The 16,778-nt window shown below is 41.2% G+C and overlaps 1 long non-coding RNA gene across 1 annotated transcript in view; it reads left to right on the forward strand.

The window, feature by feature from the left end:
• The window catches only part of LOC119483147, a 215,800-nt gene that overhangs the window by 4,292 nt on the left and 194,730 nt on the right, over positions 1 to 16,778 (forward strand). The window lies entirely within an intron of this gene.

Genomic DNA, 16,778 nt, shown 5'->3' on the forward strand with positions numbered 1-16,778 from the left:
TCTCTTGGGTGATCACCTTAGTTCTGCCTGGCTAGTTCAGGTGTGAAGAGGCCTTTTCTTGTTTCTCCTACACACATGAATAAACATAAGGTCAGGTGAGATTTTGAAGGGTTGTCCCCATAAGGGTTTGCTGTTAAAAAAAACAAAACAGCTCAGGGGTTACATAAGAGCAGGAAGGATGGCACAGTAAGGGCAGTGGAAAGTAAACCTCTCAGTATAAAGTACAGATGAAGCCACCTTGGATTTCCCCTCCCTCCGTGATGGGGCCCCGGCCGATCCGTGCTGGGTCCATGCTGGGTCCTTGGCTGAAAGGAATGGCACCATATGTGGAAACCAGTGGCAATAGTTCATCTAACCACCAGGGAAGGTTGCTCATATTTTACATCTATTGCTGCCATAGATGTACCTGCATCATTACTTGAACATCATTTTATATTATAGCCAGAGTACTATTATACTAGAGTACTGAATTAAACTAAGAAATATCACCGTTTTACTGTGGAAAAAGTTAATAACAAACCCAAGAGATGCTGAGCTACTGACTTTCACACCAACCAAGACATCAAATGTTTGTTTTATGCCAGTATAATCATTTCACTAATTAAAAAAAATATTGGTAATGTTAATCCTAATGCATCCCAAAAGTACTTCATATTGTAAGCTTTGTTTATCTAGTCATCTATTGCTATAACATTGAAGGATATTGACAGTTTAAAAAGCAGACTGGAAATGTGTCAATGAGGATATTTTCATCTGAATCAGCAAAATCAATAACAATTACTGTTCTTCTTGCATCAGCACATCATCATATAACTCTTTGAAAAGTTGGCTCCATAAATTGATGACTAGTGTTGATATTTTAGATGCATTCCACTGTAGCTCTGCCTTGCTGCCCTTATTTATAGAGCTTTATAGACTTTGGTCAAGCTTATCCAATAGCCGCAGCCCGGGGGGAGAGCGGCCTTTTCTCTGGTCATGTAGCACCAATTTCAAAATTACTAGTTTTAACACGCCACTATTTTCTTTAATGCATTAATGCAACTTGCGATTTTTAGGTTGTAACGGGATCGGTCTTAAAGCTAGAGTGAAGATACTGGCATCATATGAAACTAGAAAAAATAAAGAATCAATTGGTACCAACCATGTCATAGTTGCTTGTCACAAAGGAAGTGAAATAACGCTGCAAACTTACGCTAAATTTTGGCGAGGAAAAACTGGTATAGCCATTTTCAAAAGGGTCCTTTGTCCCCTTCACAGACATGCCCACTTGATGATAATCCCATGCAGTTTGTGGTAAGTCGTAGTAATCGCATAATCGCACATTTTTTATCTGTTCAAAATGTACCTTAAAGGGAGATTTGTCAAGTATTTAATACTCTTATCAACATGGGAGTGGTCAAATATGCTGCTTTATGCAAATGTATATATATTTCTTATTGGAAATTAATTAACAACACAAAACAATGACAAATATTGTCCAGAAACCCTCACAGGTACTGCATTTAGCATAAGAAATATGCTCAAATCATAACATGGCAAACTGCAACCCAACAGGCAACAACAGCTGTCAGTGTGTCAGTGTGCTGACTTGACTATGACTTGCCCCAAACTGCATGTGATCATCATCAAGTGGGCATGTCTGTAAAGGGGAGACTCGTGGGTACCCATTGAACCCATTTTCATACACATATCTTGAGGTCAGAGGTCAAGGGACCCTTTTGAAAATGGCCATGACAGTTTTTCTTGCCAAAATTTAGCGCAAGTTTGGAGCGTTATTTAACCTTTTTCGCGACAAGCTACTATGACATGGATTCCTTAGGTTTTCTAGTTTCATATGATGACAGTATCTTCACTCTAGCTTTAAAACTGAGCCTGGTACAACCTCTGGAAGAATGATTGCGTTTATGCATTAAAGAAATTAGTGGTGTTCAAAATAATTGACGTTTAGATGTTATTATCGCTATCATTACTTTGCCAGTGTCATGCTAACTAAACTAACAATTAACATCACACAGCTGGTTTTGCTACAGCATGAGCACACTCCTTGTGTAACAACATAGTTGATGTAAAACAAGCAGACAATACAAATTCCTATTTTGATCCATAAGCAGATAATTTATCACATATCATCCGAGAAGCACTTAAAAGGACGGACAGGTCCATTATTTAATTTTAATTTTTTATTTTTTATATCATTCTGTAGCTTCCCAGTGGTGTTCCTTCTGCATTCAAATCTGAACATTCACATTTTGGTCCAAGTACGTATGTTTTAGTGTCAAAATGCTATTTTCCCCAAGCCTTTCTAAAAACGTTCCCACGTGACCTGACGTATGTTTCTGCATGATGACGTTGCTACATATACAGTGTATATATACATCCTGATGGTCTGTGTGTTGCATGCAGTAACTTAGATGGCGGTCGGCATGCTCACAATTTGGAGAAGCAGACAGGAGAACCAGCACGGGAGCTAAGCAATGTACTACTGTGTGGATTGCTGTGTGGACTGCTGTGTGGACGCCACACTGTTTAAAATAGATATTTCAGTGGGAATGAAAGAGTTTTTGTAAGTTCTCTTTTTGGCCAGAGGTGCTCTGAAGCGGCTGCCTGATGGGAATAGCTGGAAGGATTGGTGAAGGGTGTGTGTGAAGGGTTCTCAGTGATGAAGTTTGCCTTTCTTTTGGTTGCATGATTGATAATTCATGGGAGTTTTCTCTTGCTTTTCTCTATATTGGTTTATTCTGTCAATTGTCAATCAAAGCAGCAGTAGGCAAGATTGGAGCAAATATGATTTAAAAAAAGTTATTTTTATAAAACGGTCACTATGTCCTGATAGTAGTGCATGAGACAGGTAATCTGGAAAAAATCATGTGCCTCTGTGTCCTCCGGTGCTCCTAATGGCATCTGCAAGATTTCACAGACCAGAAGAAAACAACCAATCAGAGCCGAGCTGGAGCCTTGCCGTCTCTGAGCAGCTGTTAATCACTCGCAAATTCTGATCAAACAGTCAAACTAGGCAGCGATGATCAAATATGAATCAACATTCTGATACTGTAATGCCTATTTCTCGCCTCAAATGTTTTCAGAAACATCTTGTAGTGTACTGTTTAGCTGTAAAATGAGAAAGTTTGCTCCGGATGGTGGGCGGTGCTTTGTATTTCATTAACATGGTGGCCGGGTCACAAACTTTCTCAAGTTCGTGAGTGATCGACAGCTGCCTCTGTTGAATGAGCAGCCAGTAGGAACCCTCTCTCTCTGAAATGACCTGTGATTGGCCAAAGTCACCCGAAAACAGAGCCATGAGGAGGTGCAGAAGTCTAGTCTTCTCTCAGAACACTTGAATTACAATATGCTGAAAGGTTATTGTGGAATTTTTGCGCAATGATGCCAAAAATATTCTGCCTACCTCTGCTTTAAATGGAGAGGTATGTATACAGCGGCATATTGAACAAGTTTTGTCATGGGATTGTCTCTGTTTAACAACTTGTTTCTAGTTTGTCCAGCACCTAATACAATTATACATAATAGATACACAGTAAAGGCCTGGTCACACAAAGACTTTGAACACAATCGAACTTTTAATCAAACCTAAACATTTTAATTGTGAATGGGAATTATGTCATTACTAGATAAACTGGTGAATGTCCATATTTGGAAATGAAGAGAATATTTTCCACCCCAAAGAGAAACAAACCATTGAAAGGGAATCCTTTGGGGAATAACTGCCTGGCGAATGGTGAAATCCATCCGTATTTGAGCCAGAGAACAGCGAAGAGGAGCTGTGGGAGAAAAACTGAAAAATGTAGATGAGCAGCATTCGGGCAGACTAGAGAAAGCACCAGCAACACAAGGGAATACAAAATATTTTGGAAGTTGCATGAAGGTGCAGAAAAAAAGGGCTGAGTGGAATCACAGTCTATAGGGGTCAAATTTCAGCAAGCCGCAGTGTACATTTTATCGGAACCGTTAAAACCATCTGTAGATGGTGAAGAAAAGCTTCCTCTCTGCCAATAGTGTGTTTTTTTTTTTTAACATATGTTGATTTTATAACTACAAGTAACTTTATTATTTATATGCACTGGCATCCAACAATTATGTTTGTGGCATATACAGACCCTTAAATCAGAGATTGGCATGAGAGCTAACCACAGCTGGAAAGCTAGCAGCAGCTGCTTGTATCTCCCTCGGATTTACAAACTGGTTATGACTTCTCCGCAGAGTTCAACAAAAGCAGCTAACTGGCTGCCAAAAGAACAGAAGAAACACTTTTGTTTCTCTGCCTTTCTGCAAACTTTTCATTTCGTTGCTTGTTTTCTACTGCCCTCAAATTGTAAATGCTGTTTTCAAAAGAAAACGCTATCAGAATTTAGCGCCCTGGTATATGTGATGAACGGGAAAGGGGGCTGGCGGCGGGGGGTAAGCCACGAGAAGGATAATGCACTGCTTCAGCACGCATGGTTTGATTCCTGCAGGAGAATGACTTTACTGGGCTATTACCGCTTCAGCTAGACAGCACTGAATTGTTCTTTTGTTCTGGCAGTGAAGCTCTGAGGGGGTTTCTCACAATGAATTCCTATTGATTTTTCTGGTCATGTCATCAAATTGTATGTGGCTTGAATCGTGACTACTGTTTTCTCATCTGCTCCCTGAGGTTCCTCTCCTCTATTAACTTTTTTATCCTATTTGGATGGGGCAAAACTAAACAAAAGACAGGGAGAATGAAAGCCGGGATGAAAACTGGAAAATAGAAGTAAACACAATGAGCAGACCTGCCGTGCAAGTCACTTGTTAAATAAAGTTCCAGGACATTTCATGAATGTTAATCCTCAACCATTTTTTTGTTTTCGTTGTTGTAAACATTGGACTACAAAACATTTAACAGTGGGAGTGTTGATGTAGGCGGTTAGGAGATGCAGTTGTACTGTACTTATGGGATGTGGCTTACTTGATGTTAAAGCGAGACTATGTAAATTTGAAAGAAGAAGTAACACAATCTTCCTCCTACAAATGATAAATAGAAATTCAAAAGAAATAAAACAAACTGCTGCTCAATTTAGTTTAGTAGTTTAGCCATTACAGTCTTGTGTAACATGTAGCTTACGGTTGATAATGTTGGCTAATATTAGCAAACTGCAAATTTAATGTTATGAAACTATATACAGATATTGCTATGTAACTGACATTAATGTCAATTTCCTGACTTCACGGCTCTTCTCTGTCCTGGTCCATGCATGTCATAGATAAACCTCAATCACTTTATTATAAAAATAGAAGGCAATGCAAGTTTATTGTATAGCACAAAGAAATACAAGGCAGTATAAAAAGACACGGACTGTATGGATGTGGTCTAAAAACATATTCATTTAATTAAGTGGGAGATAAAAATAAGCTGCAATGTAATAAAACTGTCAAAACAGAAGAATAATTGCAATAACAGCGCAGTGAGAAATTGTAATGTAATAAAATGCAGTGGCAGAAAAGGTATAAATCTTGATTTTAAGTAGACCTGTCCCAGATGACCTGAGAGGTCTTCATAGTTTGTCACATAGCAGCCAATCAGAAATGCATTTTGGCCCTTAACCATTCAGTGCTTCATGAATGTATAATAATATTTTAAAATCCGTTCAACGACTCACAGGAAACCAGTGCAGAGATCTGAAAACTGAAGTGATGTGCTCTACTTTCTTGGTTTTCGTGACTAGAAGCGTTAAGCATCGACTGAAGCTGTCTTGTCAGCTTTTTAAAGAGACATGTAAAGACATATTACAGTAATCGGTCTGCTTAGACATGTTTTTCTAGGTCATGCTGAGACATCTGTAGTTCTTACTATATGTTTAATGTGATATTACACTAGTCTGACTTTGTAATTACCTGACAAAACAAGGAATACAGTAAACACGGTTCCTCATGAGGAGAAAATATTTGTTCCTTTGTTAGTTGTTATCAAATGATATGTTTAAATCAGGGAAATTAGGGGAAATTCAATGTGCCAATATCTTGCAATTGCACCATTACAGCACAAGTTACATAGACAACTTTTAGGTGATTTAAAGATAACCCACAGCTGGTCGTTTGACTCGTGTCAAAACACCATTATTTTCAACTTGAGACCAGACATTGGTGGCCAAGTCAGGATACACCAAAGTCCTATTTCCCAGCTTCGATCCCTGTCAACTCTCCAGAAAAGCAGAAATTTTATCACATTTACTGCCCGGATCCTGGCACGGCTGCTCCCTCTTTCTGCATGGCGTGTTAGGTATATGTGCTATGCATCAACTGACGAGATGCTACACAACGTGGTCGGTGTGTGTCTTACTTCACAGAACAGTACGCCGGCTCTCCCTATTATCATAACAAAAAAAATCATAAATCTATGTTGTAGCACTCTTTTTTAAAAAGTTCTAGCTACTTCAACTAGCATCTGTAGGCACTGCATGCTTTGGTAAGGCCTTCCGCTATGCTATAACATGCACACCAGGCATCTTCTCTCTAACTCACTCTCAGTGTGATGCTGCGGCCATCTGTTAATGTGCTGCAGTCTTAATTATGCTCTCATCACACTAAGTCAATCAGAGATGAGCCTGAGCCAACTGTAACACACCTAGCAGGGGCTTTACCGATCAATACTATCCTCGCGGGGCTACTGGAGCTCTCACCAGCTCTGGCCCTCTCAGTCACTTGGTCTTAGCACACTGGTCGTGAATTGTGCCTTGTTTTGGTAGAGGTTTTTGTTGTACGTGTTGTATCTGAAAGCTAAATATGTTAACAGATAACCTGAAAAACATCATGTGCCTCTGTGTCCTCCGGTGCTCCTAACGCCATCTGCAAGATTTCACATACCGGAGGAAAAAAAGCAGTAAGAGCTGATCTAAGGTCTGCTGTCCAGCTGCCGTCTATGAGAGCTGGCTGTCAATCACTCGCAAACTGTGACCAAACAGTCAAACTAGGCAGCGCTGATCAAATATTAATCAATATTATGTTATGTTAATGCCTATTTCTCTCCTCAAATGTTTTCAGAATCATCTTGTAGTACATGGTTTAGCTGTAAAATGAGAGAGTTTGTGATGCTGCCGCCATTGTGAAATCTGGTGAAGGAACGCCAAGTTCTGGTCACATGACCGGAGCACAGCCAATAGGAACGCTCTCTCAATGAAATTACCTGTGATTGGTCAAAGTCTCCAGTTACGGGCTAGATTTTCTAAAGCCTGAAAACAGAGCCATGAGGAGGAGCAGAAGTCTAGTTATCTCTCAGAACACTTGAATTACAATATGCTGAAAGGTTATTATGGAATTTTTGCCCAATGATGCCAACAAATATACTGCCTACTGCAGCATTAACTTGTCTCATAGTCAGTGATCCAGCGCCGACTGCTCCACTGTGCCATGTTGCTTCAATGCATATGGAATGGTGGGTGTATATTAGTAAAACGCTGTGTCTGTCTGATGTGCTGTCACAAGATCATTTTTGTGTGTTGAGGTTTTTTGGAGAGCTTGGTAAAGAGATGTATTACATCAGTTGGCCTTCTTGTATGGTTTTGCATAGTTACGTGTAACATTTTCAAGCAGTGTAGCAAGTGAAGCCAACGCTAACAAACAAAAAGTGCATTTGAAAATAATGAGCTGCGTGGGTTGTCAGAGTGCCAGCAATGTAAGCTACTTTTAACTTGAAATTGAACACAGATTAACATAAGGTTATATTTTAGTTCAACATTAAGGTCCATCAGTGTACGGACAAAACAATCTGCATTTCCCTGAACATACAGCTGGTTCTTATAAATGTAATTTCTCTCACCGTTTGTAACTGTAGCCTTCATAGCCAACTCACCTATATTTTATGGATGGATGCTATCCAAACAATGAAGAGGTTTTTAGAGAAAGGAAAACATCACACCCAACACAGCTATACAGCACTGTGCTACCTAGAGGTTCTGTTACCACGTCAGTGTAAACATGCAGGGTGTTATTGGCCAACTGCATCAAATAACCTTGTCATTGAGAAGTCATTTGTTAAAGCAGCAGTGGTTAGAAATGGAGCAAATGTGATTAAAAAAAGTTATTTTTATGAAACGGTCACCATATCCTGACCGTAGTACATGAGACAGGTAATCTGAAAAAAATCATGTGCCTCGGTGTCCTCCGGTGCTCCCAACGACCAGTCAGAGCTCATCTGGAGTCTGCCGTCCAGCTGCCGGCTATGAGAGCTGGCTGTCAATCACTCTCGAACTCCGACCAAACGGTCAAACTAGGCAGCGCTGATCAAATATGAATCAATATTCTGTTACTGTAATGCCTATTTCTTGCCTCAAATGTTTTCAGAAACATCTTGTAGTGCACGGTTCAGCTGTAAAATGAGAAAGTTTGTGACCCGGCAGCCATGAGGAAATACCAAGCACCGCTCACCAACTGGAGCACAGCCATTAGGAACGCTCTCTCTCTGAAATTACCTGTGATTGGTCAAATTCTTCCGTCACGGGCTAGACTTTTTAAAGCCTGAAAACAGAGCCATGAGGAGGTGCAGAAGTCTAGTTATCTCTCAGAACACTTGAATTACAGTATGCTGAAAGGTTATTATGGAATTTTTGCCCAATGATGCCGAAAGAATTGTTGCCTACTGAAGCTTTAAAGCACTACTGGTCGTTTTCTACCCAAAATGATTTGAATACATGGGAAGCTGTTCATTTACCTGCTGATAAATTTAATGATCTTTCTAAAAAATCCCACCGTTTGCAGTTCCGCTGTGCACCGTTTCACTCAACCATTGACATTCAGCCGACCTCATTCCATATCATCTCCTTGGTTCAAAAGTTCATGTGAAGAGGTGCCTGTGCACCAAGCATTAGTTGTCTGCCCAGTCTGCTCTCTCTCCCTCAGCGGGCTATCAGGGCTCCATTGGAGGCTTGGCTCTAATCTGCCGGCTCGGGGGTGTGTTTCCTGCGTCGGGGCTGTGGCCCAATCCATCTGTCTTCATCAGTGAGCCGGGGTGGCTGTGGGCTTGGGCCAGCAGGACCCCGCTAAGCACCAGCTGCTAGCTGCCTTTTACACTGATTCCCACCAAGTGGGACATATTTACAGTACAGCAATCTGCCCGGTAAGATTGGAGGACCGCTCAGCTTTAGCGCCTGAATTTTTCCTTTTTCTCTAGAGGTTTCGTTCTGTCTGTTAAAGTTTACCCCCTTAGACTCTCAACACCATCCACAGCCTGTGCTTTATGTGTCTATTTATCAATCTCTGTGTCATTCTGTCTGCCTATGTGACTCCGCATCTCAGGGTATTTCAGGTTATAGAGGTTCACATGAGTACATAAAGGGTGTGCACATCAGTTTGTTGTTGGTCCTTGACACGAGAAAAGGCTTCTGACAGTTTACAATGGATGGACCATATAGTTGTGGGTTTAATGATGCTATTTATTTACAGAGACTGCCAAAGATTTCTTTCAAAGTCTCTTTCTGTTCTGCTTGGCTCCACTCACACATGAAGCCAAACAGAAAGTTCAGGACAATCTATAGATATAAAATAATTGTATTTTCAGTTGTCATCCCAACCATTATCGCTGTTGCCATGGCTTCAGTGTATGATGGAGAGGCTTGTACACTTCTTTTTTCCCCATCCTCTGTCTGCCTATGGCGTACTTTACTTATTGTCCATCCACTCATCCATCCATCTGTCCATGTTCTAGATCACACTTTCCCTATAATCATGTGAACCCGTCATAACAGCTTCTGCATATCCCTCTCTGGCTAAAAGGAGAGGTTTTGTTGACAGCACGTCAGAATGGAAAAGAAAGAGACAATCTATAAACTCACCAGTTCAATAAACACAGTGCTTGAGTGCAACTATTTGCTCAAAGAGATGATGCAAAGTAGTACCTACTACTACTTCCTGTGCTCAGTCAGTAAAAGAGGCAGGTGACCCTGCAGAGTGGGTCACAGTGACTGGATTGATTTGGAGGGGCTGCTACTTAGCATGGCAAGACACTAAGCTAATTACCTCCCTTATAAACACCAGCCTGGCCTTTAGCTCCTATTGAATAAGGCCATAGGCTCTGAACGATGAGACTGGGCTGCGGAGGCCCTGAGGCCGGGGCTCCTTCCTATGGAAATCAATTTTGGTCTAAATGGCAATGAGATTAGCGCAGTACTGATCTGATGCTTTGATTTTCTTTTCCTCCTCCCCACAAGCTCCCCTTTCTATGTCAGCTGCCCTCGAGTATTGTCTTGTGAGCAAATGTAGATTAAGTAGTGTGTCTTCATCGGAAAGGAGAAGTAGGAAAAATGCCACTCTAGCAAATCATGTTCTTTTTCTTCTCAGCGATGCTAGCGGCATGGCTCTCTCGGCCGATTGGACCACCACTTTAATCCAGACTGAAGTATCTTGAAAGAAAATTGGATGGATTGCTATGAAATTGGGTACAGATGTTCATGTTCCCCTCCAGATGAATTGTAATAGGTTGGGATCCACCTGATGGTTGGAAATTAATTTCAATTTGTTCAAAACTTTGGTTTATGACCAAATACCTACCCATCCGGCTTAGTTGTACTGTGTGTTTAGTGCATAGACCCTTTATAAGAGGTGGACATAGTCACTGTGACGCCACCCATTGGTTTGTGGACTGCAGTTTTGAATCATCAAGTTCGGCATTTTGTTTTTTTGCAACTAGATGCGACACAAGAGGGTGGAATCAAGTACAACTGAACGCTGAATAAAACTTTTTAGGCGACCAGATAGGTTATAATTAACCTTCCTGAACTGGAAACACACTATGAAAGGGTTAAAGTTGTAAGACAATAACACGAACAACTCCCAGACCGGACAACGCCGTGGTGGCGACCTGTCAATCACAAGGTAGCCACGCCCTAAATCATCCCCTGCTTTATGGTCTACTTTACTCATTACATTACATTACATTGGACCATAATTTCCTAAATGAACATCATGCTGTATTGAAGAAGCCTTGAAACTAGCGACTGAGACCATAAACTCATGTTTACAATGTTTACTGAGGTAATAAATCAAGTGATAAGTAGGCTCATTTTCTTACACTACTACTTCTATACAATCAGACTTCTTTTTGCAACCAGAGGAGTCGCCCCTGCTGGCTATTAGAAAGAATGCAAGTTGAAGGCACTTCGCAGTGGCTTCACTTTTCAGACCCCGGAGTTGCTCACTGGTTTAGAGCTAATTAGCAAATGTAAGCATCTTGACACGCAACAGTAAACTAAGGTGATCAATGGTAAACATTATACAGTATCTGCTACAGCATGTTAGCATTGTCATTATGAGCATAGCATTGGTGACATTAAAGATTGTCCATAGCATGTTTACCTTCATACAATACATACATGTGCATGACAGCAATAATATTCATTTTTATTGCTACAGTAAAATAATCTTTACTGAGAAATACTGTATACCACAGCGTTACCACACAAGTGATATACTACTGTGCACTTAGCTGACACAGATGGAGATTGTATGTCCTCTGTGGTTACAGCACATCATCTCCATACCTCTCCTGGAGCGTGTGCGGTTGATGCTCCAGGAAAATAATGAAATATACCTGCTGGCATTCTTTCATGTGTCTGGTCTGCTCTTGATGTTTTCAACAGCGAGGGATGAGAGTAATGCACTCGAGCGTTGTCAGTCACGCTACAATAAACCACGATGCGTGACAACAGAAGAGGTCCAATTCATACTGATAGTACAATGACATCTCTTTGGCAGGCCAATAAAAGAAAATGTCCTGCCCACCATCTTGAGTACTGCTATAGTGAAGCATCATGATGGGCTGGGTTGACTGGGAGCCCAGGCATGTGTATGTGGTACAGTATGATGTTATTGCACAGCATTTTCATAGTGATTTGTGTGTGTATGTGCGTCTCTGACAAATGGAAGTATGAGTGTACATTTGTGCTCTTGTGTGTGTGAGCTGCCAGTATTGGCAGGCTTATATAGCGCGGAGGAGGTGCCACTTTACGGTGCCCATGAGGCACTTATAGTATTTGTAGCTAACTCTCTATTTATGTTTCGTGCACATCAACTAAACTCTAGTGCAAGTGACAAGTCTTGTAAATATATGCACAGCCATGATATATTGTGACTGCTGTAGACATGTTTAATAGGGCCCTTTTTGTGCGCATGTGTCGATACAGATTTGGGTGTGAATCAAAGAGAAATCGCAGAGGGAATCGCAGCCTCTCTGCAACCATCTGAGCAGGTTGTGCAATATGTACGGCAGGAGAGAGGTGGCGTCAAGTGGGAATAGTCGGCTCTCTGCCTGGAAGAGAACAAAAGACAGGTTCTACCTCAGGTCTCATTCTAACACATGAGATATGAGATGGCGTCTCTTCCGCCCACCTTCGTTTCTCTGGGGTCGTGGTACAGTGACAGTGAGCAACAGAGGCTAATTGTGTTGGATCTAGCCAGACTGAATTTGCATCGGCCTCCTTTTCTCTGCCTTTTTTGGCATAGCTGTCTTATTTTTTTAGTTTGTCGAGGGCTATTGCATGCAATCGGAGTTGGATCAGGCACTGCAGAGGCTTTTTTCTCGTTATTGGACCCACTCTAGTCATCACTTGATTGAAGTCTGCTTTTTTTGCGCCTTACCTATGTTGAAACACAGCCGAAACACTGCCTTCCTGCAGCATGTTACTCCGTTTTTCATCATTTTCTCATAATCTCCCTCTTTTTTTCTCTCTCTCTCTCTCTCTCTCTCTGAGGGATTATCCCTGAACCTTAGCTCGTGTTCCATCCTAACTGTGTCAAACTCTTAAGATATGCAGTAAACAACGCCGGCATCGCAAAGCAGAGCAGAATAGAGACTGTGCCATATGTGCGGTGCTCGGGACAACATGCATGTTTCTCTACGGAGGGGCTAACCTTTAAAATGTTAATTGTTGTGCTCCTTGTTTAATCATGGGAGAGAACCTACCTCCTAAATATAGCTGTACTTCCTGTCCGTGCTCACTCAAACAGAACAAGGCGGATTTCCGTTGCATAGGGATGACATTAAAGACCACTTCCCACAGGACTCTAACATCAATATTCTATTCCCATTTTCAAGGCAATGTTGAGCTAAAAGCTGTCCTGGAAGTGTTGTGTGGATAGCATGAGAAAGCAAACATGGAGTGAATCAAGCAACATATAAAACAGAGCATAAAAGCCTCTTGTATGCTTTTGTCGCCCTCTTTTCCCATGTTTTTCTTCCGGATCTTTGTATTTCTACACCTCCACCTCTCAATCCCTGCTTTCATCATGCCCCCCCCCCCCTCCAACCCTTTCTCTCTCCATCTCCCCTCCAGCAGATGATTTATTATGCCCGTTCAGTGAAGGCATCATAGTGCCGCTGAAAGCAGCATGCCGTTTGCAGGGCACCAGCGGCGCCTTTGTCTGCAAGGCACGCTGCTACCAGCAGGCCTTTGGATGCTTGTTGCCATTTCCACTCTCGAATTTGATTGCTGCAGAGAAATGAAAGACATATCATACCACATCCCACGTGGGGTGCAGAAATGAATATTTCCCTTTATTTATTCACTGTCTGCCTCATTTCCCTTTTTTAACGACTGATTATCTCCAATCTAGAGGTAATATCAGACGGAATTTGCGCTTGTGTCCGGATAATGCTGCAAGCGGTTGTCATCAATGATGTTGATTTCACAGTATGTAAGATTTCACTAGACTCTTGAGATATTTCTTAAGACTACAGTTACCAGTGTGCGACACTGTGTGATAAAGTGTGATACTTGTTTTTTAAAAATGAGAAAGAAATAACCGTGCTTGATGTTCGGATTTTACAGTGCGTTGCCTCGGCCTTGGAACGTAATCATTTAGTATGGTGTGTTCATCAAAAGGGCCTGATTGCTTTGAATGTACCGTCCTGTAATGCTCCCCATTCATAAGCCTCTCTTTGTTGGCAAAGGGCCAGATAAACAATATTCTTCACAGTAAAGTCTAAGTACATTCACTGCACAAAAGCAGTCATCAGTTTGCTTCTGTCCACAATTGAGTCTTAAATGCCTTACTACAAGCTCTCAGTGCATTAAAATTGTTAACCTATTTCAAATAGATAACAAGTTTTAAGAATTTTCTGGAATTGAGTGTATGCATCTCGAAACAAGAATAAGGCAGGATGCTGCTCTAGAATAAGGAAACTAGGGTTGACCCGAATGCTTCGAAGCTTCGACCGTTGCCATGGTATTCGACCCCCAAATCACTATTCAAATGCTTCGTTTAAAATTTTTTTTTATATATATATATATATATATATATATATATATATATATATATATATATATATAAAAGGTTTTTGTTGAGTGTTATGTAATGGGAGGTGAACTTCACTCTCCTGCATGAAGGTCAGATGTAATGCTACATCCACGACGCCGACCTCCACACCCTTACAGTACATACTGTCTGGCTAAATAAAGCATGCACTATACATTCTGCTCTGGATATAAATCGTGAGCCGTGGAATGGTCGGTCCTGCCTATAGGACACTGGGCTGCGAAAGAAGTATCTCAGTTTCACTTATTTTAAGAAAATAAGGCTTTAAAGCTGCTCTAATCAATATTTTTTAATAAACAATGGCATTCTTTCTCATTCAGGTGGAGAACACGGCCGTGTCAGAACATTCACAGTTATACATCATCAAAGTAAATTGGAACCCAGAGGAGCAACACAATTAAATGGAATAGCTGATCTGGAGATGTGTTGTTTTCTTGGCTCAGAAGGGTACAGAGGAGCTAGAGCACACTGACCCCATCAGAGAAACGGCTTGTTTGCTCTAATTAGAAACACTGAGGGCACAGAGTCAACTGCAGAAATTAAAGTGAAAACCTTCACCTATGTTTATCACTACGTCTCAGTTTTGAAAATACATTAATTTCTAATTTATGAGAAAAAAAACCAACTTGCCTAATGTAAGCCTGTGTGTTATTTGGTAGGAGCTAATCCTCCTGGACTTCTCATTGGTTTTTAGTGATGGGTGACCAATTAATGTAGTTTGTGGCTTTGGGCAAACATGCTGTCAATGCCGCTGTTTGTTGTGGAGCTCGTTACCTTCACTGTAATAAGTTAACCCTGCAAGAATTGCTTGACCTCTATGAAATACATTCATTAACATCAACAACAACATTCATGCGGTAAAACACTGAAACTCTTGCTTGCGGTGAAGATCGATGATGCAGATACAATAGAATCAACTTTGAAAAGTGCAAACAGCTCTATAAACGATGTGGCCCTGTAATGCATGCAGGAAATTAGTTGAGTTATACACCCCTCACAGTATTATCTGTATTGTGTGGTACGTTGATGTATATTCATGATCCGTGCGATTTCTCCGTTTGTATGTGTTAGGTTGAATTCACACAGCCCGTCTTCCCCCTACAGGTGTTGTTTATCTTTGGGGAGCTGGAAACGTGGCTGTTAATTAACTCGCTGTCGATCCCACACTTGTAGCTCTCTGTCAACACTTCCTTTGCAGGAATAATCTAAATGGTCTGGGAAGTCGCAAGTTCACACTTCTGTGTGCATGTGTGACCCGTATGAGTGTGTGTGTGTGTGTGTGTTTGTGTGTGAAACACACTATGTCTACATTAGGCCGTCTAAATTTTAAAACACTGTTTTAGTGTGAAAACGATTTGTGTCCACATGGTGTTTATAGAGGCCTCTGTCCACAGTGAAATAACTAATGAAAGGAGGCGGGGTTTAGGTGGAGCGGTTTACTTTCTCTGGAAACAAATCACCTGGTTCCCTATGGCACATTCAAGAACAACACATGGCATTGGCCTTCACATTGTGCACGAGTTTATTGGCTTAACATTTTTCACACACAAGTCCAAGATTGCATAAGTGCAAGATAATCTGCAATCTGGTATCACTTGATTTAAGACCGTTACACACTACGCCCGTGCGAGTAGTTCAGAATATATTTTTTCAATCAATGTATTTTTTTCAAACTGTCGTTTTTGTCATGACTGCTTACAAACAGAAAGCGAATATTATGCGGCAAAAAAACAACGTAATTTTTTTTTTTCAGAATGAGGTCGATTTTCTGAGCTTTTGCACCGTGAATAGAGGCATCAACCAATCAAGTTGTGCGGGACCGGTTAAGTTGTGCCTATATTTAGGAAACAAAAACACAGAGGCTCCGTAGCCAGAACAACTTTATTACTCCATTCAACAATGGCAGCGCAGACCAGATCCACTCCTTCCTTTCTTACCTTTCACAATAAAATCCCTAGACATGTAATATTCGCAGACGAGTATTCCGCATTTTTGTGTCGTTTATTCGTCACGCCCATGGTGTGTAAAGGCCTTAAAGCTGCCTTCACATAAGAAATTTGCTCTTCGCCCACCGCGAGGCAGGGCGCAGAGGCAAAGCGCAGCGCAGGTATGATATGTCATCAAAAAGTGCGCAAGGAACAACATACACTGTGTCTTGGCAAAAACAACAGTCACAGCTGTTATATCTCATTGGATGCGCTTCAAAAGGTCAGCAGCAACCAAGGTTAAAGTTGAAGTAATTTGAATTTTGAGCGCCACGCCAAGGGCAGCACTTCTGCCCAGTTGGGAGGCAATGCCCTATCCATAGGAAAACAATGGCACAGTCAGCACAGCGATTTTTTACTGCTGATCATGTTCTATTTTTCTTTTCTTTTTTGGGGGGTTTCATTTTATATATTTTTGTTGTGATCGGAAAAAGTGTGTGCAAGAGTGTGTGTTGCTTTGTTTCCTGGGAGTGTAGGGTTAATAATGTCCATAGAGGGGTTTTTCTTCGTCCTCTT

Source organism: Sebastes umbrosus, chromosome 23, assembly GCF_015220745.1.
Source record: "Sebastes umbrosus isolate fSebUmb1 chromosome 23, fSebUmb1.pri, whole genome shotgun sequence".
Classification (NCBI taxonomy): Eukaryota; Metazoa; Chordata; class Actinopteri; order Perciformes; family Sebastidae; genus Sebastes; species Sebastes umbrosus.